The sequence below is a fragment of the Lissotriton helveticus genome, chromosome 2_1 (genome assembly GCF_964261635.1).
Source record: "Lissotriton helveticus chromosome 2_1, aLisHel1.1, whole genome shotgun sequence".
Taxonomy (NCBI): domain Eukaryota; kingdom Metazoa; phylum Chordata; class Amphibia; order Caudata; family Salamandridae; genus Lissotriton; species Lissotriton helveticus.
In genome coordinates this window covers 746,425,291-746,438,350 of record NC_136059.1, presented here as the reverse complement: position 1 = coordinate 746,438,350, position 13,060 = coordinate 746,425,291, and positions in this window count along the sequence as shown.

The following is a 13,060-nucleotide window of genomic DNA, read 5'->3' as shown; positions in this document are numbered from 1 at the left end:
AATTTCCATTTGGTGGTACATGATTGCCACTAATGCTTCCAGCCACTATCATTGTAAAAGATTAGCATTCTTTAAAATATTCTAGTCTTACATATTGCTTTAATCACTCACGTCTTTTAAATAACAGAGACACTATAGGGTATATTCACAAGGAGCTATCGTCCAATTAAGTGGACTTTATTACAGCCAAAGTCGTGATAAAATGACCCCACCATTCACAAGCTGGTGCTAACAGCCCACAGCACCAGTTTACCTGCAATAGAACTCACAAAAAACATCACCCCAGAGGACCGCCGCAACTATCGCTAATGTGATGCAGAGTGGGCGTTCCCGTGCCAAAACCCGTGACAACACCACACCTCAACATTCACAACGACCAGACCTGGTGTAAAGTCGGACCACAGCCTGCACCACAAAAGGAAGCACAGCCCACAGCCAAACCTGAAGACAAACAGATGCCATGGAGCAACTGAACATGCAGCACGGATACCCAAGTGGGCCACAACACCCACCAACACCAAACCCAGGCCCGCAACCACCCCCCGGCCCACCCCCAACCCCGGACCAAGACGCTGCACACCAACACCACGAATCACAAAACAAATATTTAGCATGTTTTCACACAAGCAGGATCATCAACATACATGCATGGCCGTAAAATGGAGATTCAGTCATACAGCAATGCAATCACCAACACAAAACACCATACAAACAAATGCCAAAACAACCATTCGGATGAAACCTAGTGGGACCTCACTGGACAATCCTTAGGACACAGCCTGGAGCACTAAACTTAAGAGAAGAATGTGTGCCATGCGCCCAAAAAAGTAAAGAGAGGGAGAGAGCGAGGGAGAGAGACGGAGTGAAGTTGCACAAGCACCGGAAGCCTAGCAGGCACCTGGTTCCTCATGCAGCATGTGTGTATGCATCGCCATCCGTACACCATGAGCTCAATGCTGTGACTCTCAATCGCAGCACCAAAGCCACATCACATTCCGAAAACACAAGTAGAAGACAGACAAACATCAGGGATGAAAGCTCCATTGTCCCAAGCAGAAGGCGGGAGGACACCTGCACCTCTGACCTTGATCCAGAACACACCTGGAACACCACGAGAGAGAGATGCCATGGCAGATGTGGATGACTCCCACACCACGCATAGCGCAAATAAACTATCTGACTCATCCACAACCCCACACACAGAAGCCCCTGTCAGAGGTACCCCCGCATGGGATGCCCTTGACCCTCACAGAAACAACAACCCATTCAGCCCAACATTGAACAAACATTTTAATCATTGCCCAGAGCTGTGGCATATCCTCCACACAACTGCCGCAGTTCCGAAGAGTGCTGGTTCCACGAGACACACCAAGACAATGGCAGGCTATACAGGGCAAATGCACAACCCCATCACATGGCACACTACCATGCACTTATGCTGCATTTACTGGGTGCAGTGGCACTGGCAGTGCTGCGGATCAGTTGCTGGCTCAGCTTCCGCATTGCCTACGTCACCTGCGTCCTGCCCTGGTTCCACTGCCGAACATGCTCATTCTAATGTCCCATAGATGTCTGCCTATCCAACACAACCGTAGATGAATTGGACTATGACTTGAGTGTGTACCCCCTGTTGGAACCTGAACAGGAGTGTTACTGAGACAGCTGTGCATTGGATGCCTTAACATACTGGTATGTATTGGCAGTTGTGCATGGGAGATTGCACAATTCCTCGTGTGCAGTGATCACATAGAGGTGCTCCCCTATTGGGCAGTATTGTGAATTGGTGAAAGGCCATGGGCTGAGCACACCTGCCCGGACCAGTTAATAGATTGGCTCTCCCTGGTGTTCCTTGAACAGGATAACGACGTACTATTGGAACACATTGCACATGAAGATGCGCGGGCATTCATGGACAAGTAAATACGTCCCTGTAACAACATCCAATTGTTAGCCACAGCACATGTCCCAACAACTTGTTGCAGTGTGGGGATTGCTCACATGTCCCACCACAACAGAGGAAACACCTGCCATCGTCCAGACTCTGGATGTATGTGTGTGGCACAACACGTGTGTACACATACCTGTGCAAGGTGATGCAGGTCCATGGCCGGAGCAACACAGCGTCGTTTGGTAACGTTGCCAATTAGGACACACTGCTGGGGAAGAGCACACACATGGCAATGTAGCCCGACATGTGAACCTGTCGGACTCTTTCACCTGAACACTTTCAGCAGAGCAGACAATCGGAGCACTCCGGTGGCAGAGCACTATGCAGATCCCATGGGCAGTGAGTCGTGCCCCCTCACACGAGGCAATGGGCAGATGCTACAAAACACATGAATCATTCAGCAAGGCAAGGTGGGCTGGGAGCATTGCCATCTGTGATGATTGTTGTACATTTATGCATCACTATTTTCGGAACCTCGACATGTACCCATGCTGCGTATATGTGTCTTAAGCATGTCCCTACCTGTTGTGGCCGTTGTGTCATCCACACTGACACGCACATCCCAATAAAGTCTATGCCACACCACGGGTGTCTAACTGTGAGGTGTGTTGAATTGATTGTCCACTCTTGTGCCACAATTAGCATCGACACTACACAGGGAGGAACTGACTGACGCATGTGCAATGGGGGTGGGTCCCTTTTGCAAGCTCAACGTTAGTGAGCCAGACATTGTTTTCGGATAGGTGCTGGCCGACTTGTGCACTGACGTGACTTCAGCAATGTGTGACCATGTGGAGAAATGTCATATATCATAACAGAATGCATCCACACAGATGTGTGCAAGTAGGTATGCGTCGTGAAGTTCTGTTGTCACATGTGAAATAGGACACCACTCCTGGTCTGCTACCGATTTGGTCACTTTTACACGTAGCCCTAGTCTACACATGGATGTGTGCCTACATTGGGGGTTCGTGAGATTGTTGTTGATGTGCAATGGGGCCACAGCTAGTACTCACCTTCACAGTCATCAAATTTGCCATGTGTCTCAGGGATACACATGCACATAGATGTCAGTTACCATAGTGTACCTTCATGTGCAATCAATGTCCCTACATCCAGCCATACATCCATAAGTTAGTGAACATAGTAATGACACATGTGTGTGATTCTAAATGTTTAATTCACTTACAGGTGAATGACGGAGCTGGGGCTGTACATGGCCATCCAAGCCCACATCACATGGAAGCCCAATGGTAAGCAAACCACATTCCTTTGGGGATTAGGAAGTGGGAAGGTGTAGCCACTGCAGGATTGCTGTGTAATTGGCCAGCAGTGATGAAATTGGAGTCCGTGTAGGGGTCCGGGTGAATGTCGTCGAGTGTTCCGGGGGTCAGTAGGAGGTGTTTCCCAGGGCATGATGCATAGGTCATCACCAGGCAGGGACAGGGCATATGGGGGTGATGGATGGTACTGCCTCCTTCCTCACCTAGTAATTCCCATCCCCTTCTTACTCCCCTGATACGGGTTCTGTGTCCAGTGTGTGTGGCGGGGTGATGGCTGCATCACTGTTTGCCACTGATGCAACAGACTGCGAGGGTGATGGGGCAGCATGACTGTGTGCCACGGACACATCATGGGTCGTATCTGTGTGTGTCGATGTTCCAGCTGCAGTCATCTGGGAGCTGCTCTGTGGCAGCAATGGCAAGATGAGGCACTGAAGGGCATTGAAGTTCCCAGTTATAACTTGTTGGGGTCCAGCCGTGGCAAACGTATTTCCAGCCTGCATCTGCTCCATGATCTCCTTTGGCCTCCGCATCTGTGCCAACTCTGTGCTGTAAAGCAATACAAAAGGGGATGATGGACGGAGCTTTTTTAGCAAATCAAACACTCACCCCCAGTCAACTGATCTGGGTTTAATCCATCACCATTCTTTAGCTCACTCCGCCACCCCAGTTCAGACATGGCCATATGCAAATCAGTCTGACCCTGTGCCTCATGGAAAAAGTCCAGCCCGAACTGCCAAAGCCATGTCTTCCCTGGATCGGAAACAAGCATCCTGGGACCGGTTTCTGGCATTGCATCCATCATCAGCCAGGCTAGCTTGAATCCAGTGGCAAAGTGAGCAAGGGACTTACGTCTGAGCATACACTGCCAACTTAGGGCAAAATAAGCGATACGAAAGTGGATGATGGACGGAGCATTTGAGCAAATCAAACACTCACCCCCAGTCAACTGATCTGGGTTTAATCCATCACCATTCTTTAGCTCACTCCGCCACCCCAGTTCAGACATGGCCATATGCAAATCAGTCTGACCCTGTGCCTCATGGGAACAGTCCAGCCCGAACTGCCAAAGCCATGTCTTCCCTGGACCGGAAACAAGCGTCCTGGGACCGGTTTCTGGCATTACAGCCGTCATCAGCCAGGCTAGCTTGAATCCAGTGGCAAAGGGAGCAAGGGACTCACGTCCGAGCATACCCTGCCAACTTAGGGTGAACAAAGAGATACAAAAGGGGATGATGGACGGGGCGTTTGAGCAAATCAAACACTCACTTCCAGTCAGCTGATCTGGGTTTAATCTATCACCATTCTTTAGCTCACTCAGCCACCCCAGTTCAGACATGACCATATGCAAATCAGTCTGACCCTGTGCCTCATGTGAACAGGCCAGCCCGAACTGCCAAAGCCATGTCTTCCCTGGACCGGAAACAAGCATCCTGGGACCTGTTTCTGGCATTACAGCCATCAACAGCCAGGCTAGCTTGAATCCAGTGGCAAAGTGAGCAAGGGACTCACGCCTGAACATACCATGCCAACTTAGGGTGAACAAAGCGACACAAAAGGGGACGATGGACGGAGCATTTGAGCAAATCAAACACTCACCCCCAGTCAACTGATCTGGGTTTAATCCATCACCATTCTTTAGCTCACTCCGCCACCCCATTTCAGACATGGCCATATGCAAATCAGTATGACCCTGTGCCTCATGGGAACAGTCCAGCCCGAACTGCCAAAGCCATGTCTTCTCTGGACCGGAAACAAGCATCCTGGGACTGGTTTCTGGCATTACAGCCGTCATCAGCCAGGCTAGCTTGAATCCAGTGGCAAAGGGAGCAAGGGACTCACGTCTGAGCATACCCTGCCAACTTAGGGCAAACAAAGCGATACAAAAGGGGATGATGGACAGAGCGTTTGAGCAAATCAAACACTCACCCACAGTCAACTGATCAGCGTTTAATCCATCACCATTCTTTAGCTCACTCTGTCACCCCAGTTCAGACATGGCCGTATGCAAATCAGTCTGACCCTGTGCCTCATGGGAACAGTTCAGCCCGAACTGCCAAAGCCATGTGTTCCCTGGACCGGAAACAATCATCCTGGGACCGGTTTCTGGCATTACAGCCGTCATCAGCCAAGCTAGCTTGAATCCAGTGGCAAAGTGAGCAAGGGACTCACGTCTGAGCATACCCTGCCAACTTAGGACGAAGAAAGCGATACAAAAGGGGATGATGGACGGAGCGTTTGAGGAAATCAAACACTCACCCCCAGTCAACTGATCTGGGTTTAATCCATCACTATTCTTTAGCTCACTCCGCCACCCCTGTTCAGACATGGCCATATGCAAATTAGTCTGATCCTGTGCCTCATGGGAACAGTCCAGCCCGAACTGCCAAAGCCATGTCTTCTCTGGACCGGAAACAAGCATCCTGGGACCGGTTAATGGCATTACAGCCGTCATCAGCCAGGCTAGCTTGAAACCTGGTCTGTAATCGCTGGTGCCTGCCTTACCAGACAGTTCTTGTAGTAGATTCATGGCCCCAGCGAGGTCAGCCAAGGTCCGTGTTGGAGCATGGTGCATTCAGGGGGTGCCCGATAAGGACTGTACGTGGTCCCTGATGGGACTCAGACACCCAAGTATGGCATTGAGTTTGGCTGCCATAAGTTCGAATCCCACCCACAGCTGTTCAGCCAAATCCAGCTGGCAACTCCACACACATTTTTGGAAGTCCATGTGTTGATTGGGGTGTGCTGGGAAACAGCCACAGTGTGTGTGTTTCCTGATGTGTGGTCTGTGCAGGTGGTGGTGTAATGGTTCTCAGGCAGGTTCCACAGGAGCGCCAAGGATCCGATGAATATTCCACAGCCTTCCCCTACGGCCTTCCGACTCTATCAAGCACTAGAGTACCGAGAGGCTCGCCAGGGGAAAACAGGGAGACAAAACAAGGAAAGGCGGGGAAAAAATATTCTTCTTGGTATGACGACTTCTGTGTGGTTGTACAAGCACCTGGCCTGGACCTCTGATGGTTGTAGAGGCTAAAACCAAAACAGGAATTACTAACCCTCAGAAACATGCACAAAAGAACAGTAGGCACGTTTATAGGTTAAGTGTATTACATACCAAGAGTAAATAAATTCTGCTGGCATAGAACTGTGTATGGGGGAACAGGAGTTAGGTTGAGCTAAGGTGAAGGAACAAACAAGAAACACAATAATGATTACTTGAGGAATACTGTGCACTTGTCTAACACTGTTCAGGATTATAGTAGTCTTACTTGGTCATATGTAGAAGACTCTTAAACCAACATCTGTATTGCTGTAGAGCCCACCCGAACCAGACTGTAACATTCACGTAGAATTAACTGGCTGAATGTAAAACAAACATACATTAATACAAGTATGATTTCATAGAGAATAACATAGAGATAGCGCACTGCGCTGTTACCGTGATTCTGGGAGTAGTGTAGATGAATCATTCACGAGTCCACGCAAGTGCAGAACCCACACACAGCACGTATGGCCAGGAATGCAGGAAGTGAGGTAAGATGAGTAGTACCAAGAAGGAAACAAACTGCGGGAAAGGGAATCACCGGATGGCGGAGACTAAGCCCGGCCGCCGGGTGAGGGAAGGGCAAAAAGACGGCTAAATACCTAAAGGGTCCCCTGCTGGTTAGCGGGAGAAACAGCCCGGCCAGACGACGGAGTACAAACCCGGCCGTCGGGCGGAGCCCAGGAAAGTGGAGGAGAGGTGAGAGATTGCCCGGCCAGACGACGGAGCACAAACACGGCCGTCGGGCGGAGCCACAAACCAAGGGGAACACTGACACTCTGCCCGGCCAGACGGCGGAGTCAAACCCGGCCGTCGGGCGGAGCAGTCAATAAACAAACGGGTCTCAAGGACTAGTTCCAGAGCTAGGAACTAAAGCAGGAACAAGAAGATAACCTATATCGCAGAGGAACGAAGGAGAGCTCGTTCCACCACAAAGGGGAATCCGGAAATCAGGCAACAGGAAACCAGGACGGGAAACGCTGTAACGGGAGCTTGACGCAAGAACGTAAAGCGTCGCTCCCAGGGCTCTAACAGCTTATGAAGGGGTTACTTAAAGGGACCGCTCGTTTGCGGACCTCGAGGCATGACAGCACACTCCCCCCACAACTCCCCTCTCCAGGTTTGGGTTTGTCAGGATGACCTTGGTGAAACAAACGAATCAGACGTGGGGCATGGATATTAGTGTCAGGTTCCCATGTACGCTCTTCTATTCTATACCCCTTCCAGTGCACCAGATACTGCAATCCCCTTCCTTTTCTACGGGAATCCAGAATCTCTTCCACTTCATATTCATCCGAATTTTGGAGGTACACAGGAGCAGGTCTTTGGGGCAGTTTGGTACCTGGTTCAACCGGTTTCAACAGGGAAACGTGGAACACGGGGTGAATCCTGAAAGAGGGTGGAAGTTCCAGTTTCATGGCCACCGGATTTATCATCTTCAGCACTTTGTAGGGGCCAATGTATTTAGGGTTGAACTTGCGTGGACCCCTCAATGTTATATGTTTTGTGGAAAGCCATACTCTGTCTCCTGGAGTGTAAATGGGTTCTAATCTCCTGTGTAAGTTAGCACCTTCTGTGTACCGCACCTTCGCCATATCTAGACAGTCGATGGTATTCTTGTGTACCTGTTGAAGTTTCTCTAGTCTGTCAATGGCAGCCGGATTGGATCCATCAGTATGGACTACTGAAGGCAATAGCTTGGGGTGATACCCATAAGAACAAAAGAAAGGGGTTGTGTTAATAGAAGAATGCGGGCTGTTGTTGTATGAAATCTCGGCCAACCATACCAACTCATCCCAATCACTCAATGACTGTAATACTTGATTACGTATGTATTGTTCAAAACATTGATTGACCCTTTCTGTCTGTCCGTCTGTCTGCGGATGATGACTTGAGGACAGTCGGACATCGATTTGGAGCATGGAACAGAAACTTTTCCAAAAACGTGACACAAATTGGGCACCCCTGTCGGACACTAAGACGGAAGGGACCCCATGGAGTCTGGTTATGTGTTGTAGAAATATGGAAGCCAAGCTAACTGCTGTCGGTAAGCCCTGTAGAGGTACGAAATGGGCCATTTTCGTAAATAAATCCACCACTACCAGTAGTGTGTTGTTCTTCCTCTTAGTTACAGGCAAATCCACTATGAAGTCTAGTGACACCGTATGCCACGGGCTTGGAGGAGATGCCAACGGCATGAGCAGGCCAACTGGGTTAAGGTGAGAAGCCTTAGTTTGGGCACAAACGTGACATGTCTTCACATAGGTCTCTATATCCTTAAGCATACCAGGCCACCAAAACCTCTCCCTCACTGCCTTGGTGGTCTTCTTTATACCTGGGTGTCCTGCCACTGGATGTGAATGATACCACTTCAAAACTAGTTGTTGTAGGTCCATAGAAGGTATCACCACTCCTCCCTGTACCCAGACTAAACCCTCTTTCACAGTCATGTCTTGGGAACCCACCAACGTTGTCATGTCTACTGCAGCCTGGCTCCTCTGAACCTGTGCTATGAAATCTTCTTCCTCTGAGGTCCCTCCTACAATACTAGTCCTAGGGATGATGTACGGTTGTTCAACTACGTACGTAGGTACTTCAAACCCTAATCTTGACAGAGCATCGGCCTTTCCATTCTTTCTCCCTGGTCTGTAGTGAACTGTAAAGTTGTATTCGCTAAAGAATTGTGACCAACGTAATTGTCTCATAGAAAGTGCCTTAGCGGAATTGATATATTGTAGATTGCGATGGTCCGTATATACCACCACGGGATATTTGGCACCTAGTAGATACTGCCTCCATTCTTCGAATGCTTTCTTGATGGCCAGTAATTCTTTGTCTCCCACTGCATAGTTGTATTCAGCAGGGGTGAACTTATGGGAATAATATGCCACCGGATGACATTCGCCTGACTCCGTGTCTATTTGGGACAACACTCCACCCACTGCCACCAGTGAGGCGTCTACCTCCACCACAAAGGGAAAGGCCGGGTTCGGATGACTCAAAACAGGAGCGCTAGTAAAGGCCTTCTTCAGCAGGCGAAAAGAATCGGCTGCTGCTAGGGACCAAACGAAAGGGACGCCTTTCTTCAACAAAGCAGTGAGAGGTGCCACGAGTGTAGAGAAGCCATGTATAAATCTTCTGTAAAAATTGGCCAATCCCAAAAAACTTTGGATCTCTTTAATCGTACGAGGCTCTGGCCAGGACAAGACTGCCTCCACCTTAGCGGGATCCATGCTGAGACCCCAAGGAGACACTATATAACCCAAAAAGGGGACTTCTTGTGTATGGAAGTTGCACTTTTCAAGTTTGCAATACAAACGATTCTCAAGTAAACGTTCCAACACGTTGCGTACATGCTGTACATGTTCACCCAAAGATGAAGAAAAAATCAGAAGATCGTCAATATATGCAATGACGTATAGATCCAGCATTTCTTTCAGGACCTCGTTTATAAAAAACTGAAACGCTGCAGGAGCGTTGCAGAGCCCAAAGGGCATCACCAGATACTCATATAGCGTTAATCCTAACCTACCTGGAGTCCTTGTCTCACAGGACTCCAGGCTTCCTAGTTTCCCGAAAACTTAGACTGTGCGGGTTTTATAGGACAATCCTTCAAAAAATGGCCTGCCTTCCCACAATACAGACACAGTCTGAGTGTTCGTCTTCGGTGCCTTTCCTCTTGTGTGAGAGGTCCCCTCACTATGCCTATCTGCATGGGCTCGCTCTCGTCAGTGGATTTCTCTGCAGTGACCTTCTTTTCCCGTAAAGGCAGATACCTTGCTTCAGGTTTACCCTTCTCTTTCTTTCTTTCTTGTTGTCTGTGATCTATCTTTAACACTAAATCAATGAGCTCGTTACATGATGTAGGCAGATCTACAATTTGTGATAAAGCATCCTTCAAGTCATCTCTGAGACCTTTGTAAAACATGGTACCACGTTTCTCCTCTGGCCAGTGGGATTCGACTACAAGTCTACGAAAAGAAGTAATGTAGGACACGAGATCTTGATTGCCCTGTTTCAATGCTAATAATTCTGTATCCGCAGACTGGGTGTATACATGTCTATCAAAAAGTTTACGAAACTCCCTCCTAAAAGCGGGGTAACTGTGTAGCAACGGATCATCCCTGTCAACTAATGGTATGGCCCAATCTGCAGCACCCCCACTAAGGTAGGAAATTACGAAAGCTACCTTAGCCTGGTCAGACGGAAAACATGCAGCCTTACAGGAGAAATGTAGCTGACACTGACTAAGGAAGGCGGCACATCGTGCCCCGTCTCCAGAATACCTTTCAGGTGGTGCTAAAGGTAGAGAAGGGGGTGTGGTTACTTGAACCACCGACGGGTTTCCCCCGGTAGCTCCACTCGACTGTTGTCGCTGTAATACATCCATTCTGGATATCAATGCTTGGGTCTCTACCTGTAGATTCCCCAACATACTAGCAACATCAGCCAGGGATACGGCATCGAGATCCATGACGCTCGGGCAGAACAAACCACGTGGGCTTTACGTTCTGTAATGGTTCTCAGGCAGGTTCCACAGGAGCGCCAAGGATCCGATGAATATTCCACAGCCTTCCCCTACGGCCTTCCGACTCTATCAAGCACTAGAGTACCGAGAGGCTCGCCAGGGGAAAACAGGGAGACAAAACAAGGAAAGGCGGGGAAAAAATATTCTTCTTGGTATGACGACTTCTGTGTGGTTGTACAAGCACCTGGCCTGGACCTCTGATGGTTGTAGAGGCTAAAACCAAAACAGGAATTACTAACCCTCAGAAACATGCACAAAAGAACAGTAGGCACGTTTATAGGTTAAGTGTATTACATACCAAGAGTAAATAAATTCTGCTGGCATAGAACTGTGTATGGGGGAACAGGAGTTAGGTTGAGCTAAGGTGAAGGAACAAACAAGAAACACAATAATGATTACTTGAGGAATACTGTGCACTTGTCTAACACTGTTCAGGATTATAGTAGTCTTACTTGGTCATATGTAGAAGACTCTTAAACCAACATCTGTATTGCTGTAGAGCCCACCCGAACCAGACTGTAACATTCACGTAGAATTAACTGGCTGAATGTAAAACAAACATACATTAATACAAGTATGATTTCATAGAGAATAACATAGAGATAGCGCACTGCGCTGTTACCGTGATTCTGGGAGTAGTGTAGATGAATCATTCACGAGTCCACGCAAGTGCAGAACCCACACACAGCACGTATGGCCAGGAATGCAGGAAGTGAGGTAAGATGAGTAGTACCAAGAAGGAAACAAACTGCGGGAAAGGGAATCACCGGATGGCGGAGACTAAGCCCGGCCGCCGGGTGAGGGAAGGGCAAAAAGACGGCTAAATACCTAAAGGGTCCCCTGCTGGTTAGCGGGAGAAACAGCCCGGCCAGACGACGGAGTACAAACCCGGCCGTCGGGCGGAGCCCAGGAAAGTGGAGGAGAGGTGAGAGATTGCCCGGCCAGACGACGGAGCACAAACCCGGCCGTCGGGCGGAGCCACAAACCAAGGGGAACACTGACACTCTGCCCGGCCAGACGGCGGAGTCAAACCCGGCCGTCGGGCGGAGCAGTCAATAAACAAACGGGTCTCAAGGACTAGTTCCAGAGCTAGGAACTAAAGCAGGAACAAGAAGATAACCTATATCGCAGAGGAACGAAGGAGAGCTCGTTCCACCACAAAGGGGAATCCGGAAATCAGGCAACAGGAAACCAGGACGGGAAACGCTGTAACGGGAGCTTGACGCAAGAACGTAAAGCGTCGCTCCCAGGGCTCTAACAGCTTATGAAGGGGTTACTTAAAGGGACCGCTCGTTTGCGGACCTCGAGGCATGACAGCACACTCCCCCCACAACTCCCCTCTCCAGGTTTGGGTTTGTCAGGATGACCTTGGTGAAACAAACGAATCAGACGTGGGGCATGGATATTAGTGTCAGGTTCCCATGTACGCTCTTCTATTCTATACCCCTTCCAGTGCACCAGATACTGCAATCCCCTTCCTTTTCTACGGGAATCCAGAATCTCTTCCACTTCATATTCATCCGAATTTTGGAGGTACACAGGAGCAGGTCTTTGGGGCAGTTTGGTACCTGGTTCAACCGGTTTCAACAGGGAAACGTGGAACACGGGGTGAATCCTGAAAGAGGGTGGAAGTTCCAGTTTCATGGCCACCGGATTTATCATCTTCAGCACTTTGTAGGGGCCAATGTATTTAGGGTTGAACTTGCGTGGACCCCTCAATGTTATATGTTTTGTGGAAAGCCATACTCTGTCTCCTGGAGTGTAAATGGGTTCTAATCTCCTGTGTAAGTTAGCACCTTCTGTGTACCGCACCTTCGCCATATCTAGACAGTCGATGGTATTCTTGTGTACCTGTTGAAGTTTCTCTAGTCTGTCAATGGCAGCCGGATTGGATCCATCAGTATGGACTACTGAAGGCAATAGCTTGGGGTGATACCCATAAGAACAAAAGAAAGGGGTTGTGTTAATAGAAGAATGCGGGCTGTTGTTGTATGAAATCTCGGCCAACCATACCAACTCATCCCAATCACTCAATGACTGTAATACTTGATTACGTATGTATTGTTCAAAACATTGATTGACCCTTTCTGTCTGTCCGTCTGTCTGCGGATGATGACTTGAGGACAGTCGGACATCGATTTGGAGCATGGAACAGAAACTTTTCCAAAAACGTGACACAAATTGGGCACCCCTGTCGGACACTAAGACGGAAGGGACCCCATGGAGTCTGGTTATGTGTTGTAGAAATATGGAAGCCA